The sequence below is a fragment of the Falco cherrug genome, chromosome 7 (genome assembly GCF_023634085.1).
Source record: "Falco cherrug isolate bFalChe1 chromosome 7, bFalChe1.pri, whole genome shotgun sequence".
NCBI lineage: Eukaryota > Metazoa > Chordata > Aves > Falconiformes > Falconidae > Falco > Falco cherrug.
In genome coordinates this window covers 64,910,671-64,924,402 of record NC_073703.1, presented here as the reverse complement: position 1 = coordinate 64,924,402, position 13,732 = coordinate 64,910,671, and the positions used below count along the sequence as shown (strand labels likewise).

Sequence of the window (13,732 nt, the reverse complement as noted above, 5' to 3'; positions counted from 1 at the left end):
ACTGGAACCCATCATTTAAGATCTTGATGATCTTAAAGGTCTTTTCAAACCTTAATGCTCCTTAGATCATGAGCAGGGGTTGTGCTATCTTTTTATCCATCTTGGCCTAACTCTTTGTGATCTAAGCTTCTCTGTGCTGCTAACTTCCTTTTCTGTAACTGTTTCAGAGTGCGTTCCCCTTTCTGTATTCCTCAAAGAGCGCAGTGAAAAGCCTCATGTGACAAATCAGTGTCTTTGTGAACCTGTTTCTCAGTTTATTTAGTTCCAAAGCTATTATCGAAACCCACTGAATTTCCTTCAGTGTTTTTTACATATTATTCCTGTTTAATTCTGTGTGTGTTTGGAATGCTTCTTTCAAAAGCACCTGTAGTTTGTCTAAACTGATTTTCAGAACTGTGCAATTGTGCCTCTTTCACACTTGACAGCTTGCAACATAGTTTTTAAGGGTTCTTCTCCTGAGAGCTGTGTTCTTATGGATAGCAGATTTCTGCACCTGCAGGCAATCTGTAGGAAACTTCCAGCAGATTCACCTATTTCCATCCAGGCTTGGCTCTGCTGGTGGCAGTAACGAGCGGAGGTGAGGAGCTGAAGCAGGAATTGAAGTTTGCAGCTGCCTGACTGTGTTTGGGCCCTGCAGTGTTCAGTTGAGCCCCGTTGCAGAAAGGAACGGGCTGGGAGGGATGTCATGGTGGAGTCCAGGATGGCTTTGGCTGTCAAGTTAGCAGAGCTGCTGTGCTCAGTTGAGATCACTCAGCAATTACCGTCACAGGCAAAATTGACTCAGCTTGGGGAAATTACCTTAATATATTGCCATTCAAATCAGAGTAGGATAATGAGAAATAAAATCAAAACTTAAAAACACTTTCCCCCCACCCTTCCCTTCTTCCTGGGCTTAACTTCACGTCCAATTTTCTTGGCCTTCTCCGCCCTAGTAGCACAGAGGGATGGGGAATAGGAGTTGCAGTCAGTTCATCACATTGCCTCTGCTGCTCCTTCCTCCTCGGGGAGGGCTCCTCACACTGTTCCCCTGCTCCAGCAGGGCATCCCTCTCATGGGAGACAGTCCTCCGTGAACTTCTCCAACATGAATCCTTCACATGAGGTGCAGTTCTTCACAAACTGCTCCAGTGTAAGTCCCTCCCATTGGGAGCTCTTCAGGAACAGCCTGCTCCAGCATGGGTCCCCTGTGGGGCCACAAGCCCTGCCAGCAACCCTGCTGCAGCTGGGGCTTCTGTCCCCATGGGGCCACAGGTCCTGCCAGGAGCAGGCTCCGGTGCAGGGTGCCCACAGGGTCACAGCCTCCTTCGGGCATCCCCCTGCTCCAGCGTGCCACACCATGGGCTTTACTCCAGGCTGCAGGGGAATCTCTGCTCCAGCACCTGGAGCACCTCCTGCCTCTCCTTCTGCACTGACCTGGGTGTTTGCGGAGTTGTTTCCCCTCACGTATTCTCACTCCTCTTTCCATCTGCAAATTATTGTGCAGGGTTTTTTTCCCCCTTTTAGAATATGTTATCACAGAGGTGCTGCCACTGTTGCTGATGGGCTTGGTCATGGCCAACAGCAGATCTGTCTTGGAGCTGGCTGGCTTTGGCTCCATTGGACACAGGGGAAGCTTCTAGCAGCTTCTTGCAGAAGCCACTCCTGTAGCCACCCGGCTACCAAACCCTTGACACACAAGCCCAATACATCAGTGAAGGGATGGGGAGGAAACCTATATAGCTTTTTAGTCACAAATTCTCTATACAAACCCATTACATGAGATATAGTGTTAATTTGGATTCACAGTACTTATGCTCTATGAACATATTTACATGAATCTTGCTTTATCTGTGGAATAAGTGGGGGAGCTGAATCTAGGGGAAGAGAAGCCTGAGAGGGTACAGTCTTTAGATATATAAAAGGTCCCTGAAAAAAGGTAGGTCTTACACTTCTAGGGCACGTAGGACAGGAAGTATTAAGTGTTTAAAATGTAATGAGAAAGATTCAGGTTATATGTTAGAAGAAACTTCCCATAAGGATAGTGAAACACTGGAAGAAATGGTCTCAGCAAAATATGGAGTGCACATCATTGAAAAGTTTCAAGCATTGTTCATCTGCCATCAGTCAGGAATTATTATAGTTGGTCTTGATAATCTTAAGGGTCTATTCCAACGTAAATGATTCTATGATTTAATTAGAGTTGATCCTGATCTTGGGAGGAAGGGGAAGAACCTATATGACCTTAAGGTCCTTTCTTCTGTGCATGAAAATCAATAGCCTAAATGAGCACTGAAGGTGGGGAGAGTTTCTGCTGGTTTGAAGGGCTCTCTTGGTGGTGAAGTAAGCTCAACTCGTTTCCGTGAATGACCGTTGCTCATACAAACAGCCTCTTGGATTCCAGTTACTGTTCTTAAATGAGAGAAATATTGTGTATTTGTATGGAATCAGAGCAGTGTGGTTTACAAAGTGAGCTTTAGAAAGTGGCTTTCTTATTACAAAGAAAGGTTTCTTTGTAATATCTTTATTACGCATTATGTGAACTACCTTTCAGTTAGAGATGGAGGGTTAAAACTCGTGTTAAGTGGTGGTTTTTGTTTGTATGGTGTTTCATAGGATCACAGAATTGTTTGGGTTGGAGGGGACCTCAAAGGTCATCTAGCTCCAACCTCCCTGCCATGGGCAGGCACAGTTTCCACTAGTTCCAACCCCCTTGCTGTGGGCTTGGCAGTTTCCTTTATTTGTGTTTAGTTTTCTCCAGCTTGCAACTGCCTTTAGCCTGTTCATACAAATGTCTTTATGTGCGATGAAATTCTCTGCTGTGCAGAAAACCCTGATGAGATCAATATACTGCTGAGCAGCATGCATATGCTGCAGGAGATCTTTGCCCAGAGCAGGAATTCTACCTTTGCCCCTAATTCTGTTCTTGTTTTGCTTCTAATCAGGACTATCTCTGAAGATAACAGCAAAGCTTCTGTTATTTGATTGATAAGCTGATGTAACCTTTAGTCTGTCTGCGAGATTGATTGGCTTAGCAGTGCCAGAATAGCCCTGTTCTGTGGGCAGCAAAGAATGACGTCCTCAGAGACTGATAGAGTGACTCCGCACATTTTCCCATTTGGGTGCAGTCATACTGATTACTTTTCCTGCATAGGTCAGATCTAAGAGAGAGGAGACTTAGATCCAGTCAAGTTATCAAATGTCAGCAAATATTTATGTAACTTCTGCATTTACCTTCCTTTATCGTTGACCTGTTGAGTTGTCACATAATCCAGCGCACTTTGGCATGGCATTCTCTGTATTGTCACATGGTTGCTAGACCAGCCATGCATCATCCAACACGTGGAGATGCACACAAGGGGACTCAAGAAGGCTGAAAGTTTCAGACTTGCTGGAATGAGAAGAACAACTATAGATGGTGATCAGAACTTTGCAATTGGACTGTTTTATTTGAAGTTTCTAATCTGTTCTTAAAAATAACTTTGCTTGATGAAAGAGACTTGGAAAGGGCTTGGGTGTGGAGTTTCAGGGCTGTGAAAGGAAGTAAACATCTTGCATGCTCTGTGCCACCCCAGCTTAGAGGCAGGGTGTGAGACCAAAAGCTAGAGTTTTGGGTTGTGTGCAGAACTGGCATCTGAAGATTTATTCATCCAAATAGGGAACAGAAAAAGCATCATGACACCTGGGCGACAAGTGAAAGAGCTGTAAGTAGAAATGCTTTCTAAAGTTCAGCTGTCTCCTTCAGAGAAAGACCATAGACTGATACGGTTTCACATCAAACTTTAGTGAAATGAAGTTGAACAGCTAACAGGTATAAAGTATTCTGCGTATAAAGTATTCTGCTTAGCTGGGGAAAAAAATGGGGCTTCGTTTTCTGAAGAGTGGAAAACTCCAGTTTTAGAAGTCACAGAAGAGTTAACAGAGCTTTCTTCTATATGAGAGCTAAAGAGACATGAAGTAACCTGAAGTTACACTAGAAAAAAAATTGTAGAACATAAATTGAAAACGTGTACATGATTTTAAAGTTCATTATCTTCTTCAGTGAGCTTTAGCATAAAGCTAGACAGTTCTTCTATCATAAAATTCTTAATTTCCTTTCTGTCTATCTGATATTTTTTCTAGAGGTGGAGAGGAAACAGGCTCCTATCCCATAAAACCTTTTTCCTGTTTTACACTGGTACAGAACAGACACTTCTGAAACATTTAACTGGAACCAGAATAACGAATATACCACTCACCGGGTATTTATTTAGGTTTTTGGAAGAACTGCTTTCCAATCTCAGCAATGCTTTGTGTGAAATAGAAATTTAAACATACATTTCTTGCATCCAAACAGGTGTGCTGACCTTGGGCTATAATGTGAGTCTCTCTTACATGGGTCAGAATGAGCATTCAATTATACATGCAAAAAACACTACTCTCACACTAGCCAGGTCAGGAACTTATGTGGAGCCTTAGGTTCAATTCCCTGTGCCAAGCCTCATGCATGTGATTTGAACTTAAGTCTTATCATTGACTCTGCAGATCATCAGTACATTCTGGAATTGGCATCTCTCCCTTTTGCTTTGATCAGAAAATTCTCCTTGAACCTGAGTAACCTTTCTTAGCAGAAATTTATATTTTTCAAGAAATTTCAATACACTGGCATTTCCCAAAAGCAAAGGTATTTCCTCAAGAAATTTTTGATTATTTTCTCAGTCACATTGGTCCTGAGCAGTTTTCTGTTCATGGTTTGGTCTTTTGTGTTTCCAGTTTTAACTTTGTCATTCAGCGGTAATAGATTTTTTTATCCCCTCCCCACCTGAAGCCTGGGATCAAGCTATTCAGCAAAGAAACTTTCAAGTGCTGAATGGGTTTTGGAGATCTGTGTTGCATTCCCTCCTCTTTGGTACTCTGTTCTGTCCATGCTTCCCCAGTTTTCTTGTTTGTATGCCTGCAGCATCCTTGCAAAACACGAAAGTGCTACTCTTCCCATTCTGCAAATGAAGAAATGAGATAGAAAACCTAAGTACGTGCTCTTACTGTGGGTGAAAAGACACTTGAGCAGGCTGTGTGATCACTGACCTTGAGCAATACGCTCAGGGGAGTGAGCCAGGTAACTGGTTTAGAGCCACGTCCATACAATGCTACCTGAATGTACCAGCGCTGACTCTGGTTCATGCTGCTACAGCAGTGCTGTGCCATCTGTGGTTCCTGGCTTGGGAAACCACAGCTTAGTGCTCTGCATCATGCTCTGCTCTGAGGTGTAAACTTGTCCTGAGTGACTTGTCCAAGATCACACAGGAAGACACTGGCAGAGCAGGGACTCAGTGTGAGTTTTCTCCTAAGCAACAACCCAACCTTCTTTAATTTTGTTTCTAGGCTACATAAATTGTAAGTGAATAAAATTTCCGTGCATCTGGAAAGACTTCTTAAATATTTTTTGGAAAGTGGGTTAATTCCTATAACAAGATGGGTTTTGGGGACTGGAGAGCATTGGCTGGAATGGGATTAGTTATGCTAAGGAAACACTTAATTTGTTTTTCACCATTGGAAATGCAAATAAAATGTTGATGGATTGGACTTCCATCTTGCTTTTCTTCATTGAGGTTAGAGGAGGAATGCACTGATCTGCCCTATTATGTCATAGACTGAAAGGAGTTGTTATGCATTGAGGAATGTATTAGAAGAATATGAATGAAATGTTTCATTTAAAAAATGGGTTTATCTCTATTAAGAAATGGTACATCCTTTTTGTCAGTGTTAATCTCCTGGTTCTTGATTCTGTCCTGCCCTGTCCACCCCCCACCTCATTAGTAATTCATAGTCCTGTTGTGCCCAACTTAATAACTAACAACGTGAAGATGGTGTTATTTAGAAGGTGGTGTTATTTTTTTGGTGCTCTCTTCAATGTGGAAGCATTGTCTTGTTTGCACAATGCATTAGTCAGTAGTGTTCTATCCCATCTCTGAAAGCACGGGAAGTGTGAGGAAACGTGAGTGTTCGTGGGTGCTGCTGCAGTGTATTCCTGATGCCAAAGTCCCACCTTTTGCCTTAGGAGTTAACATCAACACTAAATGTAGAGAATGGCTGAAAACCTCTAAATGCAATCTTTTTAAATTGAGTTCCGTTAAAATTTCTCATGAGAGGGGAGCAATTCTCTGACTGAAAAATGGAAAAGCTTATGGAACAAAACCTTTTGAAAAGTGTTGTAGGAGTCGGCAGCATTTCCTTCTCCAAACTGACCCTCTGCAAGCTCGAGTTACATGTTGCATAAGAAAAAGACCAGAGAGGCTGCTGCGTTCTCCAGTCTGTTTCCCAGAAATTAAAGTGTATAGGCCCTTAAGAAAAGAAAATGCACTCTCCAATATGAAAGTGGTCTTGAATACAGCTCTGCTTTTATTTTGCCAATGTCTCAGTCTTTCGTCTTTGCTCCCTTCCCATATATGTCTCCTTGCTTAGAGGAAAGTTGGCACATTGGGATGCCAAGTAAGGACCAGAAAACAATGCACAGGAAGTATTCTGAAGAGAATCCCAGCCAAATTACAACAAATCCAGCTTTATCCTTAAAGAATTTTACAGTCAGTTCTTCACTATTACCCTGGTTTGCTGAAACCTGCTCATCTCCTAGTAATGATACCTTTGCATTCACTAATGCATTACATTTTTTGTAGGTATCGTATTGAATGTGCTTGATGCCGCACAGTGCGATCTATTCGCGCAGAGGAGAGAACCTGTTACTGCAGATTTTGGAGGTAAGGTTGGGTTTACATAGAAGTTAGGGTGTAGTACAAAGAGCTGATTTTTTTTTTTTTTTAGTTGGCTGTGAACTAAAAAGATAACTTTTCCAAGGGAGTATCATACAAGGAATATATACTGCAGGGCTCAAGGCTCACACTCCATCAGTATAATGGACTCTGCAGAGGCTCGAGAGGTGTTGCTTTCCATCTGTGTTCACATTGTTAGTGTTTGAATTGGAAATTAATTGGAGAGTTAATAAGTCTGTACCTATAACTATGAGGATTGTATTTTGCACCCTCTTCAACTGGAAATGCTGCTGAACCTAAGCCTCATCTCCAAAACATTTTTCCCGGGTAAAAACGTTGCCGATGTCGTAAACGTGAGAACAAAATGGGAGGAGTGACATCTAGTGGTTAGTAATGAAAATGTAATCTAGTGGTTAGTAATGAAAATGTACATAGTTACATTTTTTTTTTCCTTCGGGACAATGAAAAGTAAAGCAATTCCTAATAAATGGCCTGAGATTCACTCAGAATTTATAAAACTTGAAATTTAGAGATCATTTCTGATCAGTGAAACTCCTTATGTGTTCTGACAGCCTCTGGTAAGCAGTAACTTTGTTGCTTGATGACTGATACCAAGGAGTGAGTTCGATGTCTGATGCTGAGGCCTGGTTACTCTCAACATGTTCTAATGTCATCCTGTTTCTGCTTTCCGTCTCATTGTTTGTTTGTTTTTAGGAATATTTTTATATAGCTATTCCTTTCCCACAACCAGAATGACTTTAGGATCATATGGGTTTATTATTTTTATTATTATTTTTTTTTTTTAGGGGTTGGAGGGAGGTCATCTCATGAATAGCTCATTTGTGAGGAAAAAGTATTTGGAAAAAACTGATCTTGGCAAACATCAACTGCTTTCTTATGTTGAGAACCTAACTTTCTCATTTGTTGCTCTCAATGTTAGAAGAGTTGACAGTGTTCACTGTTGACTTCCACTGGCAAGGATCCTAGTCCTGGGCTGGACTTCCATCATCCAGCTCAGGTCTCTGCTAGCTCAGGCAATCTTGTTGAATGGATTCACTCTAAGGGTACAGAATGGCTTACACCTGTGTGATGCCTGGTAGAAGAAAATGGGTGGTTTTACTAGGTTCTTTCCTGTTGTAATTTCCAAGGACTCATTTTCTAGGCTACTGGGCCAGTGTAACAGTCTTGCTATCAAACACTTATGGACAAATTTCAGCTGTCTAGTTCCCATCGAAGCAGGAGCTAGATAAAATCTTTATTGCTTCAGGGTAGTGCTTGGCTTCTGGTGTTATACAACACTGTGATTTTAGGTTAAATTTGGAATGCTAAGAAATGACCTGCTGTATGGTCATATTTTTTTAGATCTCAGTAATAAAAAATGTTGTGCCTTCCCACTAGCCTGGCAGGCTGCAGAGAGAATGGGAATAGACATCTCCTCAGGCTTGAGGAAAGGTTTCTGGGATGTATTTTTTATTCCAGAAGGCTTTTGGGATGTGTAGTATATAAATACATATGTAGCTATGGAAAATTCTGGGAAAAGAGGTGGCATTTAATACCTAGGAGTAGCAGTAGCTGTGTCCATTTGTGAGGTCTCATGAGTCTTTGCTTGTGCCTTGGATCCATCCAGATGACTCTGGCCAGCTTTGTTTCCTCTCGGTTCTTCAGGGGTGCAGAAATGGAGAGAGGAAGATAAAGGGATGTGTGGCACATGTGGTATGCATGTTAGTAACATATCCGTCACAGCTGCAGGGTCTAAAAGAAGGAAGGAAACAGGTGAAATCTGTTGTGCTCAGAGGAAGCCAGCATGTGTTTGAATGCTAGCAAATGACAGATCTTTCCTTTAAAACTCTGTGCTTTCACACTGTGAGAAAGGGACAGGCTTGTCATTGTTGAATACCTCCTTTATGAAGCTGTGAGGTGAGTTGTTTGGATGCAGAAGATCAAATAGAAGGTGCTCGAAAATATAGTTATGCTGTAATCGCTCTGACTTTAATTGGGCAGCCAACTCTGCCTTGTGACAGACAGCTGGGAAATGCAACTTCAAAATGTATGTCTGTGGCATTATAACTTCTGCACACATTTCTCAAGTATGGTATGTGGTATGACAGCCATTACAGGGGAAGCCACACCAGTTCCTTTTCCTGCAGTGAGTCAGGGCTCTTAGGCCTCTGTTGCCAACAGCCTTTCTCCAGCCATGGCTTCATACACAAAAGTGTAAGAAATGCCTTATTGTGTCAGACCTGTGGCTCACCTGGACTAGTATTTCTGCCTTGGATAGTAAGTAGACAATACTACATAGGGCTAGAATGCGATCCTGACCATTTCATGTTGTGCATTCCACTCGTTCTTTCCCAGCATCCACAGTCATTGGATTAGGACCGTTAGGAGGTATACTTGTACCCATTCCCTTACCTGTTTTGGAAGTGCTGGCCATAAATCAATGCTTTTTGCATAGCCTGCTCTTTTTGTCTAGCCTGCTGATATTATTAGCCTCGTCAGTCCCACGTGAACAGAAATTCACTACTTGCTGTGTTTGTAGAAGAAAGTTATTGCTTTTGTCTGTTTTAAACCAATTTTGCACATAGTTTGAGTGAGTGCCCAATACTTCTAGTATTGCAAGGTTTGGTAAGTAACACTCCTGCGCTTACTTTTCTCTCACCTTCATGATTTTGCAATTCTCAGTTGTATCCCCTTCAGCCTGCATGTCTCCAAATTAAGGAGAGAAATCTCTCCTCATAATGCAGCTGCTCCATCCCCTAAATTCCTGTTGCACAATTTATGTGCTTGTGTGAAACACAAGTGCTTAACCGTGGATACAGATCAGTCCCTTGCTAGCTGCATTTCCCAGCTGTCTGTCACAAGGCAGAGCTGGCTGCCCCGTTAAAGCAGCCAGAGCTATCACAGCATAACTATTTTTTTGAGCACCTTCTATTTGACCTTTTTTAAAGCTGTAGCAAGCAGATTCCAAGAACACTTGTGGGCTGAACTGCAGCAGCTTTCTGTGTTTGTGGATGGAGAGTGGCCAATTCACAGCCATCCCTATGGATGTCTGGTTTTTTTTTTTTCCTTGGCCTGAAACCAGCTGTTACAAAGGGCCAGATCCTTACTAGTTTGTGTGGAGTTACTGGTCATTTGGGCTACGGTGCTGGCCAGTCACCCATTTGTACTTTTTGTGGTGATTCTTGCCTGTCTCTGTGCTGAATCTGTATCGTTGTTTTTTACTTGTTGCTAGTTAGAACCCTTGCTGTGTGTGACAGGATAGCCAAGTGAGAATGCGGCCACCTGCATGGTAGGTATAAGTAGTAGCCATACTTGGAGGCACATGCACTGCTTTTGGCCAGGACACTGATGCCATCCACCTTGAGAAGTGGATCTTTAGAGGAAGTTGATGCTGCAGGCAGCGTCTGTCAGCTCACTGGTCTCTAAAATGGGTGGAGGTTACCTTCAGGTGGTGTAGTTATGATAAAACTGGTTCTTATATGTTACTATTATTGACTTCTGGAAGCTTTTTATAGATTAAATTTTCTTGGTTTTTTGAAAATAATTTGGATATGTTTTTTAATCATAAACTGATGAGTTATTTCACAGACGACTGAGTAGCTCTTCTTGGGACCCGTGCTGAGCAAAGATCCTTTTCTCAGGTTTAAGTGCTGTAACTGATCTGACTAGATAGTGAAGGAAAGGCTGAAATGTTTAATTTTATTATGTTGAAAGAATTAAAGGGTGTAGGAGAAAAGATAACCAAGAGTAACACTTGGTCTAACTAAATGTATATGACTATATAGTCTGATAAGCAGAAGACTGCAAACAGAAAACTTGCTGTATTTTATCTCTTTTAGAAAGGTAAAGATTTAAAAAATGTAATGAGAGTAAGTGTTGCTTTCAGATATTAATAAAAATAATGGAGTGTGTCCACCTACTCTCATCTTATTGCTGATTTCACCATACTCATGTGGGAATAGTGTGAGCTACAAGAGATTTGCGTTGCAGTGACCTCATTGTGTAAGGCATGGGGCACATTTTTCTCTTGCAGGTTCTGTAATCACAGTGCTGTGAAACGTGCTGCACTTTTTCTGGGTATGTTCTGTATTGGAGTGTCTTCCTGTCTCTTAGAAAGAGTAATATTCCCCTGAGTTGATCTTCCACGTCTCTAGCTGCTGCATTTTCACTGCCAAGAATGTAACCTTGTTCATCCTTTGCACCAAATGGTGTTCTGGAAAATTCATATGTCAAACTAAGCAATGACCACGTACCAGAATAAACTCTCACAGACAACTAGTGAAGAACACACACATACACAGTTGGTTCACCCCTGATTTCTTATCCCTTGTTCTCAAAATACTTTCTATGGACAATCTTAGGAACTAGAATTGTTACCGTAAACCATAGGCTCAGTGGAGATACTGTTTTTATAGGGAATGATAATCTTCCCTCCCACAAACTCCCACTGTTTCACGCCAGCAATTATCTGTTTTTCTTTCACAGAAACACACAAGGTTCCTCCTTCACAGGTACCAGGCTGCTTTTTCTCTTGGATGCTTTACCCATGCCTATCTTAAGTAAACACAGAGTTCTTGTTCGCAGTATGTACTCAGCTATACTCAGAAAGGATTGCTGTTCTTGAAGGCTTTTTTTTCAGCTATCGTGTTTGGTCTAATAGAAACTACTGTGCTGATCTACAAACTCATCTTAGAATAATTTGCAGCTACAGCAGTGCTAATGCTGGAAGGAAAAAAAGTGACTCAGGGCAACTGCTCCCTCTGCTGTGTAATCCTCCTGCCAGAAGCTCTGCACTTGCAATATTCATTCAGCTTTGGTTTTCCTGTGACACAGTTATATTCTTGGGTGTTGATTCCTTGTGTGTAGTAGAAATTCTGAGAAACCTTCAGTCCCTGGGCTTTTGACAATGAAACACTAATTTCTTAGTCATACTGGTAAAAAAGAATCACATTTTTATATTTATAAATGTTAACATAAAGATCAAAATTTTGTAACAATAAAACAACTATAAAATATTTCCGTTTCCATGAGGTGCCACATTTATGCATCTTTTAAATATGGTCTCTCTAGAACTTTGGTTTTATGAAGTGACACTACACATGGAGACTTTTGATTTAAATGAAAATGGAAACATCCATTGCTTTCAGCAGTTTTTCATGACAGTAAATACACTGCTACTTGAGCACTTTACATGTAGCATAAATAGCATTAATAAAATTTCTCACTGGTATGTATCTATGTAGCATAGACAGAGCTAATAGACTAATAATTCCTTGGTGGTGTTGGTTTTGTTTTGTTTTTTAAGCTTTTACTGGTTTTATTTTATTATCTTCCTTCTGGGAAAACTCGTTTTTTAAAGGATAGATAAGAGTGTCGGTATTGTTAATGTGATTCCTGTGGTAGACAAGGCATTTCAAAAGGGAAGCAACATTTCCTGGAAAGTCATGCAGCAGTCTCCTGATCTCTTGAAGCCTGTTTTCCAGGCAGATGCCCTAGGAAGAACACTGTGAACTCCTATTACAAGTTCCTTGTCCTGCTATCTGTAAACCAGATTGTCCTAGGGGAGTACAGCTTCAGAATGCATCAAAGATTTGCCTTCACTTTGATCACAAAGATTTGTCTTCATCTTCTGTCAAGATTCAGTCTTCACTGTAGTTGAGAATTGATCCACAAACCATTGTAGAGATACAATGGCCTTAAACAAACATTGAGCGCATCTACTGTATCGCTTTGTTTCTGAGCAGTAGTGTGCTTTTAAAGCAGAACTGGTTGCCCTTATTTACTGCATGCTGGTTCATCTTAAAGGGTAATTCTGGTGTGTGTGATCCACATTTGAAATCCTTTGGAAGAAACAGAACCAAAAGCTGTGGTTCCAGGTACGCACCAGATGCATCCAACCCACAAGGAACCACAAAAGTCTAAAGCAAAGATTGCTTCTCACTACTGCAAAGACCCTCCAGTGTGTCCTGAACAATCCTGTACCATTAGAAGACTCTCAAACTGTGGAGAACATTTGCTACATAGAAACATTTGGTTTGGAAGGGACCTTTAAAGGTCATCTAGTCCAACCCTCCCTGCAGTGAGCCCCTGTGTCTTCAATGAGATAGGTTTCTCAGAGCCCCATTGAGCCTGACATTGACTGTTTCCAGGGGTGGGGCATCTACCACCTCTCTGGGCAACCTGTTCCAGTGTTTCAGCACCCTCATTGTAAAAAATTTCTAGTCTGAGTCTAACCTCTTTTAGTTTAAAACCATTACCCATTGTCCTTTGTAACAGTCCCTACTAAAAAGTCTGTCCTCATCTTTCCTACAAGTCCCCTTTAAGTATTGGAAGGCTGCAATAAGGTCTCCCTGGAGCCTTCTCTTCTCCAGGCTGAACAACCCCAGCTCTCTCAGCCTTTCCTCATAAGACAGGTGTTCCATCTCTCTCATAATTTTTGTGGCTCTCCTCTGGACCTGCTCCAACAGGTCTATGTCTTTTCTGTACTGAGGACTCCAGAGCTGGGTGCAGTACCACAGGTGGGGTCTCACCAGAGCAGAGCAGAGGGGCAGAGTCACTTCCCGTGATGTGCTGCCCATGCTTTTTTGATGCAGCCCAGGATACAGTTGGTTTTCTGGGCTGTGAGCACACATTGTCAGCTCGTGTCCAGCTTTTCACCCACCAGTACCCCCAAGTCCTTCTCCACAGGGCTGCTCTCAATCCCTTCACTCCCCAGCCTGTATTGGTACTGGGGGTTGCCCAGACCCAGATGCAGGACCTTGCACTTGGCCCAGTTGAACCTCACCAGGTTCACATGGTCCCACTTCTTGAGCCTGTCCAGGTCCCTCTGGATGGCATGCTGTCCATCAGGCATGTCAACGGCACCCCTTAGCTTGGTGTCACCTGCAAAGTTGCTGAAGGCGCATTTGATTCCAGTTTTTATGTCATTGATAAGACATCGAACAGTACTGGTCCCAGTACAGACCTGTGAGGGCCACTGCTTGTCACTGATCTCCATCTGGATATTCAGCT

The 13,732-nt window shown here is 42.1% G+C and overlaps 1 long non-coding RNA gene across 4 annotated transcripts in view; it reads left to right on the top strand.

Moving 5' to 3' along the window:
• Positions 1-1,354: 1,354 nt before the first annotated feature.
• Positions 1,355-13,732, top strand: part of LOC114015726 (uncharacterized) — a 158,698-nt gene continuing 146,320 nt past the window's right edge. For all 4 annotated transcript variants that reach the window (XR_003559808.2, XR_003559810.2, XR_003559809.2 and 1 more), the window contains exons 1-2: positions 1,355-3,679; positions 6,629-6,709. This is a non-coding gene — a long non-coding RNA (uncharacterized LOC114015726). The remainder of the gene's footprint in view (positions 3,680-6,628; positions 6,710-13,732) is intronic.